The sequence below is a fragment of the Symphalangus syndactylus genome, chromosome 3, assembly GCF_028878055.3.
Source record: "Symphalangus syndactylus isolate Jambi chromosome 3, NHGRI_mSymSyn1-v2.1_pri, whole genome shotgun sequence".
NCBI classification, from domain to species: Eukaryota; Metazoa; Chordata; class Mammalia; order Primates; family Hylobatidae; genus Symphalangus; species Symphalangus syndactylus.
The window spans coordinates 73,044,475-73,065,563 of NC_072425.2; the positions used below are offsets into that span (position 1 = coordinate 73,044,475).

Here is a 21,089-nt window from a genome sequence, read left to right on the forward strand (position 1 = left end):
TATTAATGAGAATATAAACAGGTACAAACATTTCAGAATACTTGAGAAAACAGTTTCTCAAAGTTTAACGTGCACATACCATATGGCCCTGTGATCCCAATGAAAATATATGACCACACAGACTATCACATATATGTTCTTAGCAGCTTTATTAATAAGAACCCCAAACTGGAGACAACCCAGTGTCCATTAATAGATAAACAAATGAATTGTGGTATATCTCTACAATGAAATACTCAGCAATAAAAAAGAATGAACTATTGATACATGTAACTACATGGTTAAATCTTAAAAATATGCTGAGTAAAGAAACCAGACACAGAATAGTACATATTGTATGATTCTATTTATATGAAATGCCAGAAAAGACCAGTCTAATTTAGAGGGACAGATAGATGAGTTATTACCTAGGGCTCCCCTTAAATTGGGAAGTAAAAGGAAACTTTCTGGGGTTATAAAAACTTTCTATATCTTATGGTGGTAGTTTCACAGGTGTATAGTTTTGTCGTAACTCATTGAAATATACATTTAAAATGGGCACATCTTACTGTATGTAAATTATACCTTAGGAAAGTTGACATAAATTTAGGTGAATAGTGTCCCTTAAAAATCTTATTTTGTAAGTCATATGTTAATTTGATTGTACTTGAAAACATAAGGCATTTTACTGGTTATGTTTTTTAAAATATAGTGCTTTTTGGCAATTTTAAACATAATTCCTTTTCATCAACAATGACGTAAGATGGAAAAATCATCCAGGAAACCAGCTATATTTTCTACTTATGGCAAACCATATCTTATTTTAATTATGGAACAATAATTAGCCTTCATATTTTTAAGCAGCTTGTGCTATTAGTTTGGGAAAAACATTAAAACAGCAAAAACTATCATTTTAGACGGTGAGAAATTGATGACCAATCCAAACTAGTTTATCAAATATAAAAGTAATCGTAATTTAAAATATTTCATTCAACATTGGATTGTATATTTTATAAAATTTGTAAGGAAAAACACACTAATGTATTGATTAACTTTTCTCTGTTCTCTTAAGTACCTATTCTGATTTATATTACTAAATTTTCTCCACTGATTTACAACTTTTAACAGGTGCCAAATCCCAAACAATGCTTTGATACTATAGGTTAAATTACCAGGTCTTTTTTCTTTGTGAAATACAATACTATTAAATATTCATTTAATGAGAAGGGCAAATCTGAGCCTCACTGTCAACTAATGGAAAGTAAAAAAAAAAATTGGAATATTATAACAAGATTACTTTTAAAATGTGTTTTCCCAACGCCTCAGGCAATAGTAGAAATTCAATATTTTTCTATCATCCATTCTTGTAATACAATTTTAGGATGAGTGTTTTTGGAAATAATCTTCTCACTTTTTTTCTAGTACTATTTTATTCTTAGTGTTTTGTATTTTATAAAAATCTTTGTACCATAAATCTAGAGATAAATCTAGAGAGGCTTTTAGAAATGGAGACCACACTAAGAGTCTCTTAAATGCTTATCCAGGGGGCTGGATATAGAAAACTGTTCCATTGAGTCAGTAATAGAAGGTAGGTGAAACATTTTATAAGCGGGAATTAGTCAATTTTCCATGTTAAGGATATAATGGTCATATACAGCAGCTGAGATTTATAACTTCTCAAAGTCTGCTTGTAATTTTCTTATACTTCTAAAACTTACTAGATGATTTATTTCCTTAAAAGTATATCTTAGTATCACCCAGTGTACTGCTTTTATTTATGATGTATGAAAAAAAGTTGTTCTCATTAGGTTATTTTTATCAGCTCTAGATAAATAGAAAAATATATGTATTTAAAGAATAATATTAATAAATAGACAATATTTAGGTCTACCATATTTACATCTAATCATGACAGTATTGTTTTCACGTGGCTAATACAACAACCACAAACTGAGTAGCTTAAGACAACAGAAGTTTATTCTCCCACAGTTACAGAGGCCAAAAGTTTGCGATTAGTCTCACAGGCAGAAATCAAGGTGTCAGGAGGGCCACACACTGTCCAGGAGAGAATCTGTTCCTTGTCTTTTCCAGCTTCTCTTGAGCTATCAGCATTCTTTGGCTTGTAGCCTCATCACTCCACTCTCTGCCTCCATGGTCATTGCCTTCTCTTCTGGATGGTCAAATTTCTTTCTGCTTCTCTCTTACAACGATACTTGTGATTGCATTTGCGGCCCACTAAAATAATCCAGGAAAATCTTCCCATCTCAAGATCCTTAACTCAATCATATCTGCAAAAATATTTTTTTCAAGTAAGATAATGTTCACAGGCTCGAGATTAGAACCTCATATCTTTAAGGGCCATGATGCAGGCTGTTATAATGACCTAAAAAAAATGAAGCTTGCTATTTTATTGCTCTTTTCCTGTCACCTCAAAGCACATATGGTCTTTCCTACACATTTTTAATTTAAAATATTTAGTCAAAAAGACTGAGTATGTTGCGTAAGACTGTGTGTGTTGTAATTCACAATAATCATACGAATCTTGGGATTTCTCTGCTTCATGAGTTAGTATCATGTCTCTCCAGTATCTAGTAGAGATTTTGAACACAAGATCTATGTGCATTTTATACCATATGTCATGTACCTGAGAATTTCCCTGACAGTCCAACTTATAATATTCAGTCCTATTAACCACTATATCTATTATATGTTACATTTTTTTTTACTCAGATGTGATTACTGTATACAGGCCATCTGACAGAATAGATCTTAATGATTTTAATGGATCTATTTAAGAGAATAATGGCATTTCATTTTGTTCATATTAGTTCTCTATCACATCTATTTTTTCCTTTGTGAAAGGAAGGAAAAAGGTAATCAATGAATAAGCTCTTAAGAGAGTGGTGATATAAAGTCTGTTTCACAACATCGAATTATGACAACCTATTACAATTATGATGAACTGATTCTTTTAATAAGGTATTGATGTAGCAGAAATAAAATCCATCCTATTAAAATTTTATTTCCATGGTCTCTCTTAGGTACTGGCTTCTGCCCTCAAATGGTATAATCTTTCTTCATCTTAATAGTATCTTTTAGCTTTGTAGACCACAGGACATGCAGCTTGTGAGAGAGAAAGGTTATAGCTGCCATAAGCGTCATGAAGAATGGCACTACAATAAGTGCAATACAATGGTATAAATTAAATTTTGTTTTTACATAACAGTTAAAAGGTTATGGTTTCATTTAGCCTTGTGAATATTACAAAGCAAAGAGTCATGCTTGGGAAGCCATTTTTAGATTAATGTCAATAACTGTGGTATAAACTAGTGAGGAGATAAACATGCTCAGAGTCTTAGTTTGTTTTATGTGACTAACAGAATACCCGAGACTGGGTAGTTAAAAAAAAGAGAAATGTATTTTTCATAATCGTGGAGGCTGGGAAATCCAATATGAAAGCATCTGGCAGGTTAGGGCCCAGTCTCTCTGCTTCCCAAATGTCACCTTGAATGCTAAGTCTTCTGAAAGGAAAGAGTGCCATAACCTCACATGGTAGAAGGGGAACTACTTCTACAAGCCCTTTTAAGTAAGGGCATTAATCCATTAGTGAGGGTGGAGCTCTCTTGACCTAAATACCTCCCAACACTGTTGCAGTGGGAATTAAGTTTCTAATATATGAATTTTGGGGGACACATTCAGACCATAGTATTCCGTAAGCACTATTCATTGAACAAATATAAAGAAACTACAGTATTATGAGACTTGTTAAAGGTATAGTTTTGGGCACCTAACTGCCTGTGTACAAATCCTATTGTCATTACTTACTAATCTTATGACTTTGGGAGTCAGTTAATTTCAACTAGCAAAGTCTGTTTTCTTCTCACTTATAAAAAGAATAATAGACACTTTCCATATTATAATTTTGAAGGTTAAATTAGATGAGGTATATAAAGCACTTAGGACTTCCTCATGCTAAATACTCAATAAATATGAGTTATAAATTTTTTTAATTTTATTTTTTTATTATACTTTAAGTTCTAGGGTATATGTACACAACGTGCAGGTTTGTTACATATGTATACATGTGGCATGTTGGTGTGCTGCACCCATTAACTTGTCATTTACATTAGGTATTTCTTCTGATGCTATCCGTCCCCTCTCCCCCCACCCCACGAAAGGCCCTAGTGTGTGATGTTCCCCACCCTGTGTCCAAGTGTTCTCATTGTTCAATTCCTACCTATGAGTGAGAACATGCAGTGTTTGGTTTTCTGTCCTTGTGATAGTTTGCTCAGAATGATGGTTTCCAGCAAAGGACATGAACTCATCCTTTTTTATGGCTGCATAGTATTCTATGGTGTATATGTGCCACATTTTCTTAATCCAGTCTATCATTGTTGGACATTTGAGTTGGTTCCAAGTCTTTGCTATTGTGAATAGGGCCACAATAAACATACGTGTGTATGTGTCTTTATAGTAGCATGATTTATAATCCTTTGGGTATATACCCAGTAATGAGATGGCTGGGTCAAATGGTATTTCTAGTTCTAGATCTTTGAGGAATCACCACACTGTCTTTCACAATGGTTGAACTAGTTTACATCTCCACCAACAGTGTAAAAGTGTTCCTATTTCTCCACATCCTCTCCAGCACCTGTTGTTTCCTGACTTTTTAATGATGGCCATTCTAACTGGTGTGAGATAGTATCTCATTGTGGTTTTGACTTGCATTTCTCTGATGGCCAGTGATGAGCATTTTTTCATGTGTCTGTTGGTTGCATAAATGTCATCTTTTGAGAAGTGTGTGTTCATATCCTTTGCCCATTTTTTGATGAGGTTGTTTGATTTTTTTTTTTTTTTTTTTTTTTTTTTTTTTTTGAGACGGAGTCTTGCTCTGTCGCCCAGGCTGGAGTGCAGTGGCGCGATCTCGGCTCACTGCAAGCTCCGCCTCTCGGGTTCACGCCATTCTCCTGCCTCAGCCTCTCCGAGTAGCTGGGACTACAGGCGCCCGCCACCACGCCCGGCTAATTTTTTTGTATTTTTAGTAGAGACGGGGTTTCACCGTGGTCTCGACCTCCTGACCTCGTGATCCGCCCGCCTCGGCCTCCCAAAGTGCTGGGATTACAAGCGTGAGCCACTGCGCCCGGCCCGATTTTTTTTCCTGTAAATTTGTTTAAGTTCTTTGTAGATTCTGGATATTAGCCCTTTGTCAGGTGGGTAGGTTGCAAAAATTTTCTCCCATTCTGTAGGTTGCCTGTTCATTCTGATGGTAGTTTCTTTTGCTGTGCAGAAGCTCTTTAGTTTAATTAGATCCCGTTTGTCTATTTTGGCTTTTGTTGCCATTGCTTTTGGTGTTTTAGTCATGAAGTCCTTGCCCATGCCTACATCCTGAATGGTATTGCCTAGGTGTTCTTCTAGGGTTTTTATGGTTTTAGGTCTAACATGTAAGTCTTTAATCGATCTTGAATTAATTTTTGCATAAGGTGTAAGGAAGGGATCCAGTTTCAGCTTTCTACATATGGCTAGCCAGTTTCCCCAGCACTTTTTTATTGAATAGGGAATCCTTTCCCCATTTCTTGTTTTCATCAGATTTGTCAAAGATCAGATGGTTGTAGATGTGTGGTGGTATTTCTGAGGGCTCTGTTCTGTTCCATTGGTCTGTCTCTGTTTTGGTACCAGCACCATGCTATTTTGATTACTGTAGCCTTGTAGTATAGTTTGAAGTCAGGTAGCATGATGCCTCCAGCTTTGTTCTTTTTGCTTAGGATTAACTTGGCAATGCAGGCTCTTTTTTGGTTCCATATGAACTTTAAAGTAGTTTTTTCCAATTCTGTGAAGAAAGTCATTGGTAGCTTGATGGGGATGGCATTGAATCTATAAATTACCTTGGGCAGTATGGCCATTTTCACGATATTGATTCTTCCAACCCATGAGCCTGAAATGTTCTTCATTTGTTTGTATCCTCTTTTATTTCATTGAGCAGTGGTTTGTAGTTCTCCTTGAAGAGGTCCTTCACATCCCTTGTAAGTTGGATTCCTAGGTATTTTATTCTCTTTGAAGCAATTGTGAATGGGAGTTCACTCATGATTTGGCTCTCTATTATTGGTGTATAGGAATGCTTGTGATTTTTGCACATTGATTTTGTATCCTGAAACTTAGCTGAAGTTGCTTATCAGCTTAAGGAGACTTTGGGCTGAGACGATGGGGTTTTCCAGATATACAATCATGTCATCTGCAAACAGGGACTATTTGACTTCCTCTTTTTCTAATTGAATACCCTTTATTTCTTTCTCCTTTCTGATGGCCCTGGCCAGAACTTCTAACACTATGTTGAATAGGAGTGGTGAGAGAGGGCATCCCCGTCTTTTGCCAGTTTTCAAAGGGAATGCTTCCAGTTTTTGCCCATTCAGTATGATACTGGCTGTGAGTTTGTCATAAATAGCTCTTATTATTTTGAGACACGTCCCATCAATACCTAGTTTATTGAGAGTTTTTAGCATGAAGGGTTGTTGAATTTTGTCAAAGGCCTTTTCTGCATCTGTTGAGATAATCATGTGGTTTTTGTCTTTGATTCTGTTTATATGATGGATTATGTTTATTGATTTGCATATGTTGAACCAGCCTTGCATCCCAGGGATGAAGCCAACTTGACCGTGGTGGATAAACTTTTTGATGTGCTGTTGGATTCGGTTTGCCAGTATTTTGAGGATTTTTGCATCAATGTTCATCAGGGGTATTGGTCTAAAATTCCTTTTTTTTATTGTCTTTGCCAGGATTTGGTATCAGGATGATGCTGGCCTCGTAAAATGAATTAGGGAGGATTCCCTCTTTTTCTATTGATTGGAATAGTTTCAGAAGGAATGGTAGCAGCTCCTTTTTGTACCTCTCGTAGAATTTGGCTGTGAATCCGTCTGGGCCTGGATTTTTTTTGTTGGTAGGCTATTAATTACTGTCTCAATTTCAGAGCCTGTTATTGGTCTATTCAGGGATTCAACTTCTTCCTGGTTTAGTCTTTGGAGGGTGTATGTGTCCAGGAATTTATCCATTTCTTCTAGATTTTCTAGTTTGTTTGCATAGAGGTGTTTATAGTGTTCTCTGATGGTAGTTTGTATTTCTGTGGGATTGGTAGTGATATCCCCTTTATTATTTTTTATTGTGTCTATTTGATGCTTCTTTCTTTTCTTCTTTATTAGTCTTGCTAGCAGTCTATTTTTTTGAGCTTTTCAAAAAACCAGCTCCTGGATTCATTGATTTTTTTGAAGGGTTTTTTGTGTCTCTATTTCCTTCAGTTCTGCTCTGATCTTAGTTATTTCTTGCCTTCTGCTAGCTTTTGAATGTGTTTGCTCTTGCTTCTCTAGTTCTTTTAATTGTGATGTTAGGGTGTCAATTTTAGATCTTTCCTGCTTTCTCTTGTGGGCATTTAGTGCTATGAAGATCCCTCTACACACTGCTTTAAATGTGTCCCAGAGATTCTGGTATGTTGTGTCTTTGTTCTCATTGGTTTCATAGAACATCTTTATTTCTGCCTTAATTTTGTTATGTAGCTATTAGTCATTCAGGAGCAGGTTGTTCAGTTTCCATGCATTTGTGCAGTTTTGAGTTTTTTAATCCTGAGTTCTAATTTGATTGCACTGTGGTCTGAGGTACAGTTTATGATTTCTTTTCTTTCACATTTGCTGAGGAGTGCTTTACTTCCAACTGTGTGATCAATTTTAGAATAAGTGCAACGTGGTGCTGAGAAGAATGTATATTCTGTTGATTTGGGGTGGAGAGTTCTGTAGATGTCTATTAGATACACTTGGTATAGAGCTGAGTTCAAGTCCTGGATATCCTTGTCAACTTTCTGTCTCGTTGATCTGTTTGATGACAGTGGGGTGTTAAAGTCTCCCATTATTATTGTGTGGGAGTCTAAGTCTCTTTGTAGGTCTCTAAGGACTTGCTTTATGAATCTGGGTGCTCCTGTATTGGGTGCATTTATACTTGGGATAGTTAGTTCTTGTTGAATTGATCCCTTTACCATTATGTAATCGCCTTCTTTGTCTCCTTTGATCTTTGTTGGTTTAAGTCTGTTTTACCAGAGACTAGGATTGCAATCCCTGCCTTTTTTTGCTTTCCATTTGCTTGGTAGGTCTTCCTCCATCCCTTTATTTTGAGCCTATGTGTGTCTCTGCATGTGAGATGGTTTCCTGAATACAGCACACTGATGGGTCTTGACTCTATCCAATTTGCCAGTCTGTGTCTTTTAATTGGGGCATTTAGCCATTTACATTTACGGTTAGTATTGTTATATGTGAATTTGATTCTGTCATGATGATGTAAGCTGGTTATTTTGCTGGGTAGTTCATGCAGTGTCTTCCTAACATCGATGGTCTTTACAATTTGTCATGTTTTTCCAGTGGCTGGTACCGCTTGTTCCTTTCCATGTTTAGTGTTTCCTTCAGGAGCTCTTTTAGGGCAGGCCTGGTGGTGACAAAATCTCTCAGCATTTGTTTGTCTGTAAAGGATTTCATATCTCCTTCACTTATGAAGCTTAGTTTGGCTGGTTATGAAATTCTGGGTTGAAAATTCTTTTCTTTATGAATATTGAATATTGGCCCCCACTCTTTTCTGGCTTGTAGAGTTTCTGCTGAGAGATCATCTGTTAGTCTGATGGGCTTCCCTTTGTGGGTAACCCAACCTTCTCTCTGGCTGCACTTACCATTTTTTCCTTCATTTCAACCTTGGTGAATCTGACAATTAGTGTCTTGGGGTTGCTCTTCTCAAGGAGTATCTTTGTGGCATTCTCTGTATTTCCTGAATTTGAATGTTGGCCTGCCTTGCTAGGTTGGGGAAGATCTCCTGGATGATATCCTGAAGAGTGTTTTCCAGCTTGGTTCCATTCTCCCCATCACTTTCAGGTACACCAATCAAACGTAGATTTGGTCTTTTCACATAGTCCCATGTTTCTTGGAGGCTTTGTTCATTTCTTTTTACTTTTTTTTCTCTAAATTTCTCCTCTCGCTTCATTTCATTCATTTGATCTTCAATCACTGATACCCTATTTTCCACTTGATTGAATCGGCTACTAAAGCTTGTGCATGCATCACGTAGTTCTTGTGCCATGGTTTGCAGCTCCATCATGTCATTTAAGGTCCTCTCTACGCACTTTATTCTAGTTAGCCATTTGTCTAATCTTTTTTCAAGGCTTTTAGCTTCCTTGCAATGGGTTCGAACATCCTCCCTTAGCTCAGAGAAGTTTATTATTAACGTTCTTCTGAAGCCGCCTTCTGTCAGCTCGTCAAAGTCATTCTCCGTCCTGCTTTGTTCCATTTATGGTGAGGAGCTGCGATCCTTTGGAAGAGAAGAGGTGCTCTGGTTTTTAGAATTTTCAACTTTTCTGCTCTGGTTTCTCCCCATCTTTGTGGTTTTATCTACCTTTGGTCTTTGACAATGGTGACCTACAGATGGGGTTTTGGTGTGGATGTGCTTTTTGTTGTTGTTGATGCTATTCCTTTCTGTTTGTTAGTTTCCCTTCTAACAGTCATGACCTTCAGCTGCAGGTCTGTTGGAATTTGGTGGAGGTCCACTCCAGACCCTGTTTGCCTGGGTATCACCAGCAGAGGCTGCAGAACAGCAAATACTGCAGAATGGCAAATGTTGCTGCCTGATCTGCCTCTGGAAGCTTCGTCTCAGAGGGGTACCCGGCTGTATGAGGTGTCAGTGAGCCCCTACTGGGAGGTGTCTCCCAGTTAGGCTACTTATGGGTCAGCGACCTACTTGAGGAGGCAGTCTGTCCATTGTCAGAGCTCAACCACCGTGCTGGGAGAACCACTCCTCTCTTAAAAGTGTCAGACAGGGACGTTTAAGTCTGCAGAAGTTTCTGCTGCCTTTTGTTCAGCTATGCCCTGCCCCCAGAGGTGGAGTCTACAGAGGCAGGCAGGTGTCATTGAGCTGTGGTGGGCTCCACCCATTTCGAGCTTCCTGGCTGCTTTGTTTACCTAGTCAAGCCTCAGCAATGGTGGATGCCCATCCCCCAGCCTCGCTGCTGCCTCACATTTCGATCTCAGACTGCTGTGCTAGCAGTGAGCAAGGCCCCATGGGCCTGCCAGCCACAGGATATAATCTCCTGGTGTGCTGTTTGCTAAGACCATTGGAAAAGTGCAGTATTAGGGAACGTCCTGATTTTCCAGGTACCAGCTGTCATGGCTTCCCTTGGCTAGGTAAGGGAATTCCCCAACCCCTTGTACTTCCCTGGTGAGGTGATGCCCCACTCTGCTTTGGCTCACACTCCATGGGCTGCACCCGCTGTCCAACCAGTCCCAATGAGATGAACCTGGGACCTCAGTTGGAAATGTAGAAATTACCTGTCTTCTGCGTCACTCACTCTGGGAGCTGTAGACTGGAGGTGTTCCTATTTGGCCTTCTTGGAACAAAAGTCAAGTTACTGATTTTTCTGATTCTGAGCTAGATAGGAAACATAAAACCATCTAGGAGAAAATAGCCAATTTGATGAATTTAAGCCACATTCTCCATCCAACGTAATGAGTAGGCCATATTTAATGAATGTGCTCAGCATAAGTTTTTCCTTCAGTGTGGATCAGAGCTTCTTTGCAGCCCTGATACTGGCCCTTGGATTCCCCATATTAAGCCTGATCATTGCTCTAAACGTGTACCCTTAAACTCTGAGTTCTGGTTGCAGATCTTTTTCCTGTCTTTGAGTTCAATCCTTGATCCCTCAAGCAATACTGTCACTTCCGCTTTCTAGGAGGACTCAATACCCCAGAGTCTCCTAATCCAATGGAAACTGCTTGTTATCGTTCTTAAAGGCACTGATGCAAATGACATTATTATAACAAGAATGATTGAACAAAATAGATGCCTTTGGGTTGATTTCTAGTCACTCTTAATCTCTGGAGAAGTTTTAGTCACACTGCTTTTTCCATAAACAGAATTTCTATTTTCTCTCTTTAAAAAAAGGTACATTTGTTGTCACTGCATATGTGCGTGTGGATGGGGTGTGTTTTTTCTCCTGGTACATTGATGTAAACAGTTTCTTACAAAGGAAGGTTGGCCTTAGCTAAAGACTGATATTGGCAACACTTATCTAAGTTAACTTCCAGACTCTCTACTTGGAAGTTTCTCCTTCCTAACATAACTTTCTGTCCTTTTATTCCTTGAGGATAATTTTAGTTAACTTCTAATTATGTTTATTTTTCTATAGAGTGTATTTGTGTAGACCGAGACTCTGCCATGTTCCTTTTGCATTGCTCTTCATTCATCTCTTTATTGACTCTTTCATTTAACAAATATTAAGCACTTTAGCATAGCATAGGCATCGTGCAACTCACCAGTAATAACATGGTAAGCAAAATAGGCTTGGATCTTTTCATAAAGGGAGCTATTTACTTTTTTTTTTTTTTTTTTTTGAGACAGAGTCTCTCTCTGTTGCCCAGGCTGAGTACAGTGGCGTGATCTGAGCTCACTGCAACTTCTGCTTCCTGGGTTCAAGCGATTCTCCTGCCTCAGCCTGTCGAGTAGCTGGGATTACAGGTGTGTGCCACCATGCCCTGATAACTTTTTGTATTTTTAGTAGAAACAGGGTTTCACCATGTTAGCCAGGATGGTCTCGATCTCCTGACCTCATGATCTGCCTGCCTTGGCCTCCCAAAGTGCTGGGATTACAGGTGTGAGCCACCGTGCCCAGCCACCAATTTTTTGTTTGAAAAAAGATAACACTATATTAAATGATGGAAAGCTTTATCTTTCTTGTTTTTATTCCATTACTTCTGAATATTTCTGCACTTAGATGTGAAGCAATAAAGAATAGATACATAGATGCTTTCTTAGCCTTTGGCATCCTTTAAAAATATATTTTCATCTGGAATATGTATTAGTTGTAATCTGCCAAATATTACTGCTCTTTGAGGAAGCCCTGGTACAGGGAATAAAGACAAATAGAGTTGATAATTTTACAAGCATGAAAGGAGAAGAACCATCAGAAGAAAATAAAATTCGTAAAACAACATTTTATTACAAAACAATTAGAATTAGATCTCAATATGTAAAAAGCAAACAGAGTTTCAACAGGACTCTCTGAGCTTAGTGGTAAGAGTGGTTTAAGCTTACTTTTTTTTTTCACATTCCTAAAGGAAGAGACACATCTGTTTGTATAACATTGAAGAAAAGGAAAAAATCATGTGTATGAATCAAATTTCAGGATAAGACTTTGTTTATTTGAGAATAAAACCTAGCAATTATCTACTGGTATTAAAATATCTTCTGGAGTAGGAGGAGGATATGTTTAGCTGGCTTATGTCTCTTCCAAATCTAAACCCAATGTCTAATGATTATTTGTACCATTTTTTAAATTCCTAAAAGGAAGATTTTTAAAAAAAATTTGTACATTTTGCACTTTGCTCTATGTGCAGGACAAGGCCATACATGTAGTAAGTAAGCAAGTGCAAAATTTAATAGAATAAAGTTGTTTTTATATGATAGACTCAATGAAGACAGTCAGACAAGGAGTAATTATCATTTTACTTATCAGTTGGCAGATATTTACTGACAATTCATATGAGGCAAGAAATATACAAGGTGTTGGAATGTGAAGTAAAATGAGATAGAATCCATGCCTTAGAGGTATCCACTTAACATGCATGTTAATTATAGCACAATGTAGAAATATCAAAATGTAGCTATGTATAAAGTACTGCAGGAGCCGAAGGGGTCATGGACCAATGCTTCCTGGATAAGTTGAAGAGGACCTTACAAAGCACACTGGATATTTGGTTTAGATCTAGAGAGATTTTCTAGGTGTTGAACGAGACAAAAGTGTAACAGGCAGGGACAATAGCTTGTGCAAAGCCATAGAGGTACAGAAGGACCTGGTTTGTGACAAAGCAGAAGAAATTGGGGCATGGAAGTTAGAGGGAGTCTAGGAAGGCATGGATCTTTTGTTTTGCATGAAGTCCAGGTTTTATTCTCTATGCAGTGGGGAGCCATTGGATGGTGTAAGCAGACCAGTGACATTATCTTGAAATACCTCCAGCTAGTTTTAAGAATGGGTTGGTGGAGAGGAAAAGACCAGAGGCAGCAAGGCAACAAAAGCAGTCAGAAGATGATAGCATTAGTCCAGCCGAGAGATGGCCAGGGTCTGTCTGACATAAGACATAGAGACAAGAAGGGGAAGGAGAGACTTAAGATTTTATAAGGCAGATTTGAAAGAACTTGATGAGTAACTGAATTATAGAAAAAAGAGAGATGAATAAGTTAGAGGAAGGCATCTGGTATAATTTCAAATCCTAAAAAGAATCCCATGTTATACTATGTTGTTCAGGTGGAAATGCATCTGATTAAGGTTGATATTAACTCAACTTATTGCCTAATGAAAACCTATTAATGTAACAAGCAATTATCATTTATCTCTTATGTGTTGGACACTGATTTCTTCTTAAAAAGTCAGTAACAATAACTAGTATTATTGAGTGCTACTTATTTAGGCACGATGCCAAGGACATAGACATTTTTATCATTCTTGCAATCACCTTGGGATGTATGTATTACAGCCGTTGTTTTATAGATAAAGATGCCCAGGCGCGAGTGACTTGTTTCCCTTGTAACCTGCTAAGCTTGTAAGAGGTTTCCATAATAGAACAAACACTGGACATTTCTAGTTCAAAAACCCTGCTATTTTCTAGCTTACTCTGCCTCAGTATATCAATTTAATATATTCTGTGTTTTAGGATTTTGGAAAGAGAAATATTCCTGATTGATCATTAGAAAGCACCAACTTGTCCACATCCTCTGAATTACTTTCAGTTTGATTCCTGTGGATTCTTAGTTCTCCTTTTAAGATGTCTATGTTGTTTATCTTGCAGCAGTCTCTGAGGTTCCATGGGTCTTAGCTCTTTTGATGGTGTCTCCTGAAGACTGCCGATGAGAACTGTTTTATATTTGCCTTACAAGTGGTATAGCGCATAGGAGTCACACTGTCTGGGTTCAGATCACCCCCTCCATCATTGATTAGCTTTATGACTTCACTTTAATTCTTTATGCATATACATTTTTTTTTGCTCATTCATCAAGAAAAGATTATAGTTTTATTTGACAGGGTTGTGGTGAGATAGTTAGCATAATAGAACCTGGCATATAGCAAACATTTTAGAAATGATCATCACTATTATTTTTTTTAAATGACCTAACACTGTTGAATCATACAGTTTCCAGAAACAAGTATATTATTTTTGCATTTCTTACTTTGCTGTCTTTATACATACTTTCTTACCTGGAGTAGACAAACTCAGTTTCTAAATCTTCAGTTGCTTCTTTCTCTAGAACAGGAGTTGGCAAAGTTTTCCTGCAAAGAGCCAGAAAGTAACTATTTTAGGCATTGAGGTCCATATGGTATCTGTTACAATTGCTAAATGCTGCCATTGTAGCATGAAAGCAGCCATGTTCTGAAAGGACTAATTATTCTGTGTTCCAATAAAACTTTAATTATAAAAACAAATGTCCAGCTGGATTTGGCCTGCAGGCATAGTTTGCCAACCTCTTTCCTAGAAAGTTCTTTCAAAGTTCCCAGTCTGAGTTGGGAGCCATTCTAGGTGAGCCTTTATCCACTCATTACCTCCTATTGAACACTCTACATGCAGGAAATAATTTATATCTTTCATAAGATGAAGAACTTTGAGAACAAGGATTGTATCTTGTATTTGTCATCTCTTTGTAACTTTTGCAAGGGTAGAAATGGTTCATTAATGTTTCTTGAGTGAATGGATGAATTTCATTAACAGGGTGCTGTGCACTGGCTCTATGATTCAATTGCTGTTAAAAAAAAAATCTGACCTGCACTGATAAGATTAGTGTAAGGTTCAAATTGAGGCCCAATCAGCATGGATCATAGTTGGGAAAGGCTTGGCCTCCCTGTCTCACAGATGACACAAAATAAGCGTATACTACTTCATGTTTGCTTTAAAATAATTATTTTCCCTACCAAGGAGTACAACTCTCAGAGGCCATTGAAATGAAATGATGCAATATAAACCGTTCTTTTATTTCTCAGAAATAGGATCACTCAGTTAAGTACAATTTTAAATTTAGTGATGTAGGAAAGACAGTGTTTGGGAATGGGATGTTGATTAGTTGTAGGCTTTGGAAATGCCTGTTAATGGATTATCAAAATACACAGGAGAAATGCTACAGACCTTTGATATATGCATGACAAGACCTTTGTGCATCTTCAACTTAGCTGAGTAGGGAGGAGAATGAAGATAAGGGTTACCAAAACCCAAAGAAGAATTGATCTGGAGGAGACATCTGGCAAACCGCATGATAGAAAATGATCAAATTTAGACACCTCTTTTCTGATTTCTCTTTATTTTGCGTACTGTAATTCTTTGTTGACTACTAAAGAAGCAAGATTTTGTACCACATTTTCATGTTTGTTCATTAAATTGTCTAGACACATACAAGTGAACTCGATATTTAAATAGCTTTGGATTTCCATTTTTTTTTTTTGGCAAAAGTAAGCAACAAAGTGTCAGGCTGTGTAGACTTGCATGCTGCTTCTAATTTGCGATGAGTAATTGACAGCAATTTGTTTGAATGTTCATTTCTTTCTCCATTTCAACCTCGCTGGCTGAAAGTTGGCAGAAACACTTCTGATACATAAACCAGCCATCACTTTACGTGTTACACACTGATAATATATGGTGTGCCTTTTAGAACTGTCTCTTGCCAGTAACTCATAAGAGTGGTTTGAGGGGATAATATGAACTTTTAGAATTTCGATTTTTGTCTCTGCCTGAAGGCTGCTCAGCTGGATAGATTGAGTAGTCCATGGTCAAATCTGAGCATAGACTTTATTTTGATGTAGGCTGAGAAATCTGAGGCTGATGTTCTTTGAAATGGCAAGCAAGTGCTTTGCCTTCCCATTCATTCTAGTTACCACTATTCAAATCCAATTCTTTAATGCCTCAGCTTAGTAGCATGTCTTCCATTCTTTGGTTACTCTCTTCTCTAACCACCGTGTGTATTAATATTATTACAAAACTGCTTTCAGAATATCATTATTTGTTCTAGAACATGCAATGAATTCTTTATCTACCTCATCAAGGGCAAGTTCTTCAACGTCGCTTTAGATTCTGAAATCTAATCTCATTCTGTCTACTTAACACACGATTTTCTCCTTTACCTAATTTAAAACACTATTCCTGACAGATGGATTTACTTACCGTCCCCTGGGCCTGCCAAAACCATGTTCTTCATCTGCATACCCTCCTCCAATAGTCTGCTCAGTTGAACAATGGTCAGTCTCTGAGATTTTCCAGTTCCCTGAATCCTCTAACTACCTTAGCCTACCCTGATCTAACCTTCCCTCATCTTCCTTCCACCCCACATGTGTTTGTTTCAGTTAAAAGAGCTCTAAGTTCCTTGAAAGCAGAGGTTACTAGCCATGTGATAGATTTTTTTTTTTTTTTTTTTTTTTTTTGAGATGGTGTCTCACTTTGACCCTCAGGCTGGAGTGCAATGGCACGATCTTGGCTCACTGCCATCTCTGTCTCCCAGGTTCAAGTGATTTTCCTGCCTCAGCCTCCCGAGTAGCTGGGACTACAGACATATGCCATCACACCTGGCCAATTTTTGTATTTTCAGTAGAGATGGGGTTTTGCCATGTTGGCCAGGCTCGTTTCCAACTCCTGACCTCAGATGATCCACCTACCTTGGCCTCCCAAAGTGCTGGGATTATAGGCATGAGCCACTGTACCCAGTAATTGATTCTTAATAAATGTGTGTTTGGTTTTACTAATGAGCATTAGAATACCTTTCTTTGAATGTATTTTTATAAAGTTGTTTTTTCTATGTCATTAAAACTTCTGGATTCTGAAAAAAATAAGAACTAGTAAAATGCATTGCCATACACTTAAAAATAGAACCAAACTGTTTGCTTTTGGTACAGTATTAATATTTTGGCAGTAGATTATAACTCTTTACCAGTAATAGTAAACTATGGCAGGTCCTGGGTTTTAAGTATTAGCAATAAATAATTTCAAAAAATTTAGTTTTGAAAATTGAAAAAGTTAAAATTAATAAATGTAAAAATTAAAGAATAAAAATGCTTTCTATTCTACTTCTTCCTCAATTAGAAGTATATTAACCCAGATTTCTCTTTTACCCCCATGCAACTCTTTTGCCACCCAGTTAATGAGAGAAGAGGATTTCAACAATAAGAGAATTAAATAAGAACATAAACAAAAGTCCCTCTCTAGATTATCCCAGTGAATGTCAAAGTAAACTTTGTGTATAATATAAAAATATCTCAGTTATATTTTAATTACAGAGCCAAACACTTAGAATTAGCTGCTGGATGTATAGAAAACTCCCATCAACCATAATGTAAGGATCAGAAAATCTTCCCAACCTGCCAGGCATGGTGGCTCACACCTGTAATCTAAGCCCTTTAGGAGGCTGAGGTGGGTGGATTGCTTGAGTCCAGGAGTGGCAAAATGAATGAATGAAAATCTCCTAAACCAGAATTATTTTTACATGATTCTGTAATGTAGTTGATATTAATGATAACCCAGAGGCATTGAGCAAGATTCTGACTTAGTGTTTCAATTTTGGAAGGGACTTTAATGGTTACCCAAAACAACTCCCTTATTTCTCACATGAAGAAACTGAGGATCAGAAAGGTTAAGGAATTTGGTCAAGCTCACTCAGCTTTGATCCAGAGAACCTGATCTTTTGATACCCAGGCCCGGATTTTTTAAAATTTTCACATCATATTCAAGAAAAAGAATAAACTATATTCAGTAAAAAATCAACAACTCTGGAAACTAAAAGAAAATATAGGCTGGGCACAGTGGCTCACACCTGTAATCCCAGCACTTTGGGAGGCTGAGGTGGGCGGATCACAAGGTCAGGAGATCAAGACCATCCTGGCTAACATGGTGAAACCTCGTCTCTACTAAAAGTACAAAAAAAAAATTAGCTGGGCGTGGTGGCGGGCGCCTGTAGTCCCAGCTACTTGGGAGGCTGAGGCAGGATAATGGTGTGAACCCAGTAGGCGGAGCTTGCAGTGAGCCAAGATCATACCACTGCACTCCATCCTGGGCCACAGAGTGAGACTCCGTCTCAAAAACAAAAAAAAAAAAATATAAGGAGTAAAATGAATATCGTCTACCTTTAAATTATCCAAAGATAGCTTATTTTATAGATTCCCTTACAGTCCTTTATTTGAATCTATATTGAATACATAATGTAACTTAGCTATAATCACTGTGATCACATAAAATATACAGTTTTCTATGTAGTTTATTTCTACTTAGAACTTCATGAAGCAAGGAGGTTGTGGTTTACTTTCTGCTTTGTTCTTAGTGCTTTGAACATTCTCTAGCATGTGCTGGGCATCAACAAGAACAACTTATTTCCCCATTAAGTAGTTTTCTAAGTCATGATTTTTAATGGCTTCACTATATTTCATTATATAGTTATACTATCTTAGTCTTTTATTTTGTACCATTAGGTTGTCATTTTTTATATAAATAATGCTGTTATGAAGATTCTTGAAGACAGATCTTTCAGAATACATTTTATTGATTTTTTTTAGAAGATAAATATTGACTTAGCACTATTGGGACAAAGGGTATGGTCAAAATTATTTAAGGCTAAATTATGGGCATTGTTCATTTTATTAATAGTATCAATTCTGATATTTTTTCTTTAATAGATGAAAAAGAATTTTCATTTTAAAGTTTACATTACTCTTATTCATCAAATTGAATATTTTTCAATATTTATGGATTATATTGTTACTTATCAATTGCCTGTTCATAACCTGTGTCTTATATTTTGTGAGGACTTTTCTTACATTTCTCATTTTGCATTAGTATAGAGATTGTATGAGTCTGTTCTTACACTGCTATAAAGAACTACCTGAGACTGGGTAATTTATGAAGAAAAGAGGTTTAATTGACTCACAGTTCCAGAAGCTGTACAGGAAGCATGGCTGGGAAGCCTCAGGAAACTTACAATCATGGTGGAAGGCAAAGGGGAAATAAGCACGTTTTACCATGGTGGAGCAGAAGAGAGAGCTGGGGGAAGTGACACACACCTTTAAACCATCAGATCTCCTGAGAACTCATTCACTCTCGTGAGGACAGCATGGGGGAAATCCACCCCCATGATCCAATCACCTCCCACCAGGTCCCTCCCCCAACATTGGGAATTATAGTTCACCATGAGATTTGTTGGGGACACAGAGCCAAACCATATCAGTGATTTATAGATTCAAAGTACACACAGCCTCTCATTTATTCATTATAACAACCTTGTGGGGAAAATAGTGTATTAATCCTATTTTATAGATGAAGACAAACTTAAAAAGTTGTTACTTACTCAAATATGCAGCCGGGATAAGAACTGAGCTTTTTTCTATTAACATTGCCCTGGCCTAAAAAATATCTTTTCAAAGGAGAGATCCTTGAACTTATAAGATAAAGGAGAACTAATACTACATGAGAATATCAAGTACTGTATAATTAAATTGATGTAATGTGAAGCTTATCATGGGGCAGATCAGTGCTGATTAGCTTACTAGCACTGATGTGAACATCTGATATAGGCTAGGGACTCAATTCATTGTTGCTGAGCAAATGGCACGGTCTAAACTGGATAAACTGGATAAAGTTGCTAGGAGGGTACACGGTTGTTACGGCTGAAAATCCAAAATATTTGGGTAAGAGTTTGGCTTGGAAAAAAGTCCATTATATTTGTCAGTCAAGGTTCAGATCTACATTTGAAAGCAGTTTCTTTCAACTTGAAAGAATCTCTAAAGTGTATTCAAAGAGGTTTGCATGTACCCAATATTCTGGAATATATAATGTAGACTCATCTTTTTCTTTCTCTTTCTTTTTCTGACGTAAACATAAGAGTTCTGCATAAACGTAATATTAGACCATGGGAATTTAGGTGACTGCATTGCAAATTGCATAATCTCACCTGAAATTTATTTCAAGCTTCTCTGATATAGGTGGTCAGAAATTTAATGCCAGAATTTAAATTCATTGTCATTCCTTCTGCTTTGGAAAGAATGTACCCAAAGAGAGCCTTGTAGGGGAGAAAAAGCTCCAGCTCTTCCTTGGTGAAGTTTGCATTATTTTAGGTTTAACCCAACAAACACTTTAAGTCACTGTGATGTTGTATATAACATTCAACAGACCTTAGGGTGTCAAGAATCACAGTTATTGAGATACAGTTTATAAGATTATCTGATTTCAAGAATGCATTCTATTCTTTAGGATAAAAAGGAAAAGCAAAGATAGAGAAATACAATTATACTTAAAGGCCCCTTTAAAAAAATAGATATTACAATAGTATTGGAAAATATATGCTTTACAAACAAAATGTATTTTCCCTGACCAATACCCTGCAGATAAAAACCATATTATTCTGGCTGTAAAGGAGTGTAATAGTAGCTGCAAAAATCTTTATCTAAATGGAAATATATTTCATTATTGGAAAACCATGGTTTTATTCTGATTACCAACTGTACTATTTTTATTTAGAAATATCTTATCATACTACATTAATGTTGTTGAATTCTCTATGTTGGAGAATTGGAAATGTGTATATATGAACATTGAAGGGGAAAATAAGCTGGTGCATGTTTTCCTTCCACTGTATATAAGGCTTAAATTTTTTTTTTTTTTTTTTTTTTTTTTTTTTTTGAGATGAAGTCTTGCTCTGTTTCCCAGGCTGGAGTGCAGTGGCACGATCTAAGCTCACTGCAACCTCCACCTCCCGGGTTCAAGCGATTCTCCTGCCTCAGCCTCTCTAGAAGCTGGGACTACAGACACGTGCCACCATGCCTGGCAAATTTTTTGTATTTTTTTAGTAGAGATGGGGTTTCACCGTGTTAGCCAGGATGGGTCTCAATCTCCTGATCTTGTGATCTGCCCGCCTCGGCCTCCCAAAGTGTTGGGATTACAGGTGTCAGCCACCACAACTGGCATTTTTTTTTTTTTTTCTCCTTAAAGAGGACTTTTATTCCAAAGTTCGACTTTAACTTTTTAGATTTGGTTCTCAGAATCATCTTTCTCCTGAGGAAACTCCTGTGGCTGGGGTTTCTCAAGTGT

At 37.3% G+C, this 21,089-nt stretch overlaps 1 protein-coding gene across 8 annotated transcripts in view; it reads left to right on the top strand.

Annotated features, from left to right (window-relative positions):
• TRPM3 (transient receptor potential cation channel subfamily M member 3) overlaps positions 1-21,089 on the top strand; it is a 943,194-nt gene that overhangs the window by 37,058 nt on the left and 885,047 nt on the right. The gene's annotated exons all lie outside the window — the stretch shown is intronic.